The 7,855-nt window shown below is 32.1% G+C and overlaps 1 non-coding gene across 1 annotated transcript; it reads left to right on the top strand.

Moving 5' to 3' along the window:
* Positions 1–682: 682 nt before the first annotated feature.
* On the top strand, positions 683–788 carry LOC121218912 (small nucleolar RNA R71). Its single transcript, XR_005915396.1, has one exon. It is a non-coding gene; the product is annotated as a small nucleolar RNA R71 (small nucleolar RNA).
* The last annotated feature ends 7,067 nt before the right edge of the window (positions 789–7,855 follow it).

Here is a 7,855-nt window from a genome sequence, read left to right as displayed (position 1 = left end):
ACACCCTTACTTCGTATCACATTTTTGTCCTAGAGTCGATGTCGCAACACACTAAGACCTGTGTCGCAACACAGCAACTAGTATGTTCCTTTGTAGCCATCTTCAGGGGTATGTCGCGACACCCTCAACCTGTGTTGTGAAATCAAAGGCAGACTTGAATTTTTTTCATTTTGTTCCTTATGTTGCGACACCAGTCCTCTCATGTTGTGACATAACATCCAGTATCGTCCTAAAATGCCTTCTAATGGTCTCCTGCACACTAACAAAGTACGCTAGCTCTCCCTTAGGCCTCATTCTGCCCTTAGGGTCAATAAAAGACTCAATTTACACATTTTATTGAATGTAAGTAAAACTAAAGAAACTTAACTAAAATGTAATGAAAATGCCTGTATTCAGGCCCATTAAGTGTGAAAACTAGTTTAATCTGCTATACCAAATTTCAGCAAATCAATAATCACATTTAAAAATTTCAGTCTCACCATTGATTTTCACATTTTAAGTCTGGCCATAAGTAAATCATTCAATAGGCCACTGACAGGAGTTCAACACTATGTTTTCACTTATTTCATACATATCCTCATACATTCTATTCATAAGAGCTCCTACTACTGTTCTATCTAATTCAGACCTTGCATTTTCATCCAACCTATTATAAAATACCTGCAATCGCATCCACTCAGGGAATTCGTAGTGTGGGCATTTCTAAATCAACGTTTTAAAACGTTCCCAAGCCTTATGAAAACTTTCTTCTTCCATTTGTCTAAAGACAACGATTTCTCTTCTTAGTTGAACCACTTTACTAATAGGGAAGAACTTCTATAAGAACTTTCCAGCGAGCTCATCCCATGTCATGATAGACCCTAGTGCCTACGAGTCTAACCAAGAAAAGGCTTTATCAATCAAAGAAAAGGGGAACAACCGAATACGAATAACGTCATCAGTGACCTCGTTGTATTTAAAAATATCACAAAGTTAGAGAAATCGTTTTAAGTGTTGATTCGGATCCTCTATCATTGTACCCCTAAATTGTAGGTTATTCTAAATCATATGAATCATTGTCGGTTTGATCTCAAAATTGTTAGCCGTAATAGCTAGCATCGTTATGCTCTCCTGAACCATGTCCAGACTTGGTAATACGTAATCTCTTAGGGTTCTCTCGTTACGAGCCATGTGTAAGTTTACAGATAGATATGGTAGTGTTGGTGGGTCTCCTAAAGTGTTATCGTTAGCGTCGTCGAATAGTGAAATCTCGCATGGTACGTTGCCTACAACAGGTGATGGTAGATCTTACATCTGCTGTTACTGTTGTAGTGTCGACGATTTCTCCAAATTATTTTCTCTGGATCTGTAACTGGATTTATAGGTGTTTCCCTACTACGAATCATACACTAAACCTAGAAAGAGAAGATTAGTAATAATAAAGGTTAAAATTGTATATATAACCTAAAAATTTCCTAACTATTCTTACTGAAGTGCAAAAAATTAAAATCAAACTAGAGACGTTGCCTCCCCTACAACGGCACCAACAACTTGACCGCCTCCAGATGTACTAACGTCCAGAGTGTGAATACTGCAGAAAAAGATATATAAATGAGGTGGTATCCGCAAGTAACCTCAAAATTTTTTTTTTAAAAATAAAGAACTAAAATGAAGGAAAAGAAAATCAACATAAAACTAAAATATGCAACACATGCTATAAATAAATAAAAATATAAATGCTTGAGTTGCCTCCTGAGAAGCGTTTGTTTAAAGTCTAAAGATCAACTGCCCTATGGAAAACATGATCAATCAAGATCTTGTAGTTGGAACTCCTCTTTCCCATTATCAACATCACTGCCAAGATAGAGTGTGATACAATGATCGTTTACCTTAAATGTGTCATATTCAAGATGTGTTACCTCAATTTGTCCAGATGGAAACACGTGTTTTACTACAAATAGACCCGACCATCTTGACTTAAGTTTTCCATAGAATATTTGTAGCCTTAAATTGTATAGCAGCACTCTATCTCTAGCTATGAATTGGTTTGTCCTCTTTAAATGAGCATCATGGTGTCACTTTGTATCTTTCTTGGACATTCTTGAGTTTGCATAAGCATTTGCCTGTCATTTATCTAGTTCATCAAGCTACAAGATTCTATTTTCACTTATCCTATGAAATCTATCATCTTGAACAAGGCGTAGTTCCAACATGTCTTTATGTGTAATTTCCTATAAAGAATGTTGAACTACATGATCAATTGAATTAGTAGAATAACAAGTATCATCTTGCTCACTAGAAACTCTCATAACATCACGTTTTTGTAGAGTAACCTCTTCATCACCTACCCTTAGCACAAGTTTACCATTACCAACATCAATAACAGCTCTAGTAGTGGCTAAAAAGGGTCATCCTAAAATCAGAGGTACCTCAACATCTTCATCCATTTCAGGTATCACAAATTCAATAGGGAATATAAATTTAACTACTTTAACAAGCATATCCTCAATAATAACCCTGGGATACTTAATTGATCTGTCAACTAATTGAATGCTTATCCTAGTAGGTTTTGGTTCCCCTAGACCGAATTGCTTAAACATTTTATAAGGCATTAAATTGATGCTAGCACCTAAATCAGTTAAAGCTTTCTCATCAGAGCAAATGACTCCTAAAAGGTAGAGACATAGATGTGATTGACTGGACAAATAATACATCAGACTCAACCCAAGAAGATAGATATTGAATTTGTTTATGGATTTATTCACTTGTGATGTTCATAGTGTGGCACACCTAAATCCCGATTGGATGATGGCTATGTATGGGTGACTCATACACTTTGGTGTAAGTAAAAGCCTGTTCGAATAGATAAGGATCCGAAAACTAGTGCATTGGGTGTATGCCTTCTGTAGTATGAAATGTTCTTCAAAATAGTGAAATTCATAACCTGAGACATGGCTAAATGATACCCTCTCATTGGCATTACATGGTTGATGAAAATTAAATGTGATTATGGGTCGTTCATCTTTGTGATGAATGACTTGATCACTATTTGATAATAATTGACTTTTCATGAAGGAAGATGTAATGGTTACCATGAGATAAAATTGGATTATATTATGAGAATGGATATCATCCCAAAGATATTAAAGATATCCTATGAGGGTAACACATTATGAAAAGGTTATTGGACGAGCACTGATCGAGTTACTTTCGTAATGGTATGCCGTTGGGGAGAACTCAATCATGATACTATAGTGGAATGACTTCTTGACTAAAAGAGTTTACCATTAATAGGCGAAAAGTTGGAACTTAATTATAAATCATTTAAGTCCCAATTGCATATGTCCAATCGGTCCCTCCGCTAGCTCGTTGAAACCAGAAATGAATTACATTTTGAATCAAATGAACATAAATGAACAGTAATGGTGAAATGAATAAATAGGAAACATTTGGAAATGATTATGGTTTTCTTCAAAATGAAAATGAAAAAGGAGAAATGGAATCATTTGGAAATGAATATGGTTTTCTCCAAGATGAAAATGAAAATGAAAAATGACCTAAAAATGAATTTATATTTTTGAATTAAATGAAGTTTGAAAATGAAAATAAATCATTTGGTCATAGTGAACCGTTGAATACGGAAATATTAAATATATTTTCTCATAGATTCTTTTACGGTAAAGTTGTCATGATTTTAACAGAACTAGAATTGGTTGAGAAAATTATCTAATTGGAAATATATTAAAGTTTATTTTTGGGGAAATAGAAAAACAAATATTAGGTTGGATCAAATTATAAAGTATTGGGTTAAAAACCTGGGAAGTACTTATAATTGGACCCAATATGGAAGAGGTCCAAAAGCCCTTATGTTATAAAGCGGGACGAAAAACCCTAGTATCATTAACTAGGGTTGTCGTCCAACTAAGATTTCATTTTTCTAGTTGAAATAAAATTTTATAATTCAATAAGGGTTCTACCTTCTCTCCCTATGAATAGAAGGCACTATTAGGGCTATTAATACAACTTTCAGCTATTGTTATTCTGCTCGAAAATAGAGAGACTTTTATTCTCTAAGAATTAAATATATTTTTCAGAATAAAGATTTTGTCGGTTTCCATTTGAGAAGAGAATTTTCGTTTTACCCAAAGAAAAGAAAACTATTTCAATTATGTGTTTAATTCGAATTGTTCGAGCCCACAATCGAAGTAATTCGTGGTACGAGAATAACGGAGAAGATCGTTTGGTTGAAAGTTAGGAACAACAAGGATCCTGCTATCCGAAAACACAAGTACGATTTTGATATTTGGTTTATTGTTATAAATATCACAAACCGGGTCATTTTTAAAATTTTTATTTTCCATTGTGCAAGAAAACTGTTTTCGAATCGGATTTTTCCAACATCAAAAAAGTAGATAAATCATTTTGTGTCTTTCAATAGTGGAAAATGATGTTGTCATCGACTAAATTTTAGTTAATTAGGATTAAGGTTGATTAATTAAGGTGTTAATTAATCAAAGTTTAATCTAACTATATAAGTTAAAACTAAAGAAAGAAAAAGACATCTCTCTATCTTCTTCTTCTTCATGCCATGGTAAAGGAAAAAAAAACATAGGGTTTTAAGCTTAAACACATTTGACCTTTGATTGGAATGTGATTTTAGGTCATTTTCTTATAATTTTTATGTTTTTAAGGTCATGAGAGCTTGATTTAGCTAGCCCATGTACCAATTTGCAAAACTATTAAAGCTTTTGAAAGTTTCCACTGTTGATTTCTTGAAGCTTTTAGTGTTAAATTGATATATTTTAAGCTTAAATGTGAAAAAGGACTAAATTGTAATGTTTAATTGTTAGTTTTTTTACATAAGGACTAAAGTGAATAAATTGTGAAATTGATGTGAAATTTCTATAATAATAGATATTAAGGAGTCCCTAAGGGGTGTAATTGAGATCTATTTTGAAATTGAAGCTCAAAATTTAAAGATATTGTTATTTTGGTTTCAAGGACTAAATTGAATTAAATGAAAAACTTAAGGGAAATTCAAAAAATTAGAATTAAATAGGTTCATGCATATTATGAGATGACATAAAAATGTTTGGTATTGACGAATTGTTTAAAATAATTTTTTAGATTAAGAATTGAATCAAATTGGAGATAATCGGGGAAAAACTAAAATTGTTGAATAATCCTTGAGGATTCAATTTGCTTTATGTTTTGACCAGGTTAGTTCATATGGAATTTATAATTTAGATTATATGCATTATAATATGGTTTTTATAATTTAGATTATATGCATTATAATTATATATATGTATGATTGGTTGTAAATTGAATTGGTGGTGAATTAGTACAAAAGGTGATAAATGGACTAAATTGAAAAGTGATTATTATATGTGTAATAAATGCCCTTTTGAAATTAGTAAAGGTTAAGATACGATTGGCATGTCAATAGGTTTTTGTGTGCACTTGTACAGGATTGGTTACAGATGTTACTGACATCCAACATTTGTTACAGATTCGAAAATTCATGTGACATAAGTTTAGCCTGGACTAGTAACCTGATGTCGTTTTAAAGGTTTAGCCCGGACGGGTAAACTTGACATGTATATTTCATCTTGGACAAGCAATAACATTTTTTGTTATAAAGATTGAGCTTGGACTGGTAACTTGACACGAATATATTTAGCTTAAACGAGCAACTAGTGTATCAGAGATACATGTCTATCCAAGTCCGTTTACTAAGGTTCATCGAGCGAAAGGTTAAAGTGAAAATGAAAAGGTGATATTAAATGATATGAACTTGATATCCAAATGGGCAATTTTTGAATTGAACATGAGCATGGTATTGAAATGTTGACATTATTATATATATATGATTGTATCATTCCTTAATTGAATAAACTCTGAGTTTGGTTAAGTAAATTACTTGAATTGGCATGTTATGTACTTGTGATATCATTGATTTGATTATAAGTAAATACTCACCTTGTTAATGTTTTGGTTTGCCATATTAGCCAAAATATGCAACTTGTGGTTACTTATTGTATTTAATTGAAAGCTAAGGTAAGTTTTGTTTAATGCTTATGAACTTACTAAGAATCGTATATGCTTACCCTGTTTATTTTATTTTCGCTTGTAGATCGTCACCTTGCAGAACGCGTCAAGCCAGATCTTTTGAAACTCACACTATCTTATCACTAAATTAGTAGATGTTTGATCATTTTGAACTAAGGGTTGTGGCATGTATATAGGTGACTTGGTGTATATGGTAACATGGAAATATGCTTACTTGTGACAAGTTGTATTAACCATGTTAAATTGGTGTTTTTTGGTATTGCCTGTGGTGTTTATGCGAAAGATGTGAAATTCAATAAGTATATGAATGGAATATAAAATGGTATGAAATGAGATGGAAAGGTGTATAACATAGGTAAGTTGAAGTGTACTTATGAAATGTAGCTTAATTTTTTTATAGTTAATGGTTATGCTAATGTTTACATGTCATAGATATGTATATGTGTTTGCAAGCGGTCATAATGTATGAAAATGACATATTCCAAGATGATTTGGCATGAATAAGAATTGGCATATGAATGGTTATTTGATTGGTTTGGATTGGCATATGACTAGGTGTATTATATTGTTATGTTTTGAATTAGGTTGAACTCGTATTGAATTGGTTTGATTAGAAATGATTAAATGACTTATTTTAGTATGTTTTGGTGTGTTTTGATGTAATTGAGTTTGGTATTTGGTACACAAAATGATAGGTTTGGTTGGGACCTTTGAAATAGGTATCAAATGATTCAATTTTGCCAAAAACAAAGTCCTCGTCCCAATAACCATTCTTCCTCGTCGCAACTCCGGTTGGATGTAAGTGACATTGCGACATCAAGTGGTCTAAGATCATGACGTGACAAACTATTTGGCTACATCATGACGTGGAAGTGATTATGTCACGACTTCGGCTCTGAAAATTTGAAATTTTATAGTTTGGTCCTATTTCATGTTTGGTTAACAAAAGAGCTTTCATAAGCTCCATTAAGACTTAGAATTGTTTGATTAACATGAACTGGATGTGGTTGGCATTGGTTTACATGCGTAAATGGTTGTATGCTATTTGATTGACTAAAGTTGCTCTGGAAACGACTATAGCATACTAAACTTGGACTCGACGATTGGGTCAAGTGAGAGGTGTTACATATACAACCAACTGTTGTTTGTAAAATTACCCCATCGAAGTGAACGTATACGAAGAATTGGTTATTCATCTTTGATACTAAATTTGTAAAATAAATTTAAAATAAAAAATATTAGTTCCTATTAAAACAATTCATATCATTTTAAAGCAACAAAACTACTTTTTATTAAACAATATAACTTGCATCTCATATCTAATTAAAACTAATTACAAACTAACCTTATAAACTCAAACTTGATTTTTGAAGTCTAAAATAAAAAGCAAATAAGTTGATATTCAATTTTGATTTCTAACAAATTTTTTTCTCTATTGTTTTGTTCAACAAAACTTTTTCTCTCTCTCTCTTTTTTTTTTTTGGAATCTCAGGTTTTGCTAAACAAATTTTTTTTTCTCTTTTTCTTTGTTAAACAAGCAGAAATCGTTTTTGGCCGGGGGGAAGGGTAATATGTAGGAGTTGGTATCACCTAACACATCAGCGGCACCATTTGATGTCAATAACCCTCTATTTTTGTTCAATAGATTTTTTTTGTCAATCATTCTTTTTTTAAAAACTTAAAACAATATTGTCGATATGTCAAAAAAATCAATAAAAAACATTTTTTTCTGTATTTTAAACCACCATGCATATAATTAAAAATACGAATATTTTTAAAGAGTACATATTGATGTGGCCATTGG

The sequence above is a fragment of the Gossypium hirsutum genome, chromosome D06 (assembly GCF_007990345.1).
Source record: "Gossypium hirsutum isolate 1008001.06 chromosome D06, Gossypium_hirsutum_v2.1, whole genome shotgun sequence".
In the NCBI taxonomy this organism is placed as follows: domain Eukaryota; kingdom Viridiplantae; phylum Streptophyta; class Magnoliopsida; order Malvales; family Malvaceae; genus Gossypium; species Gossypium hirsutum.
This window is presented reverse-complemented; position numbering and strand designations above follow the sequence as displayed.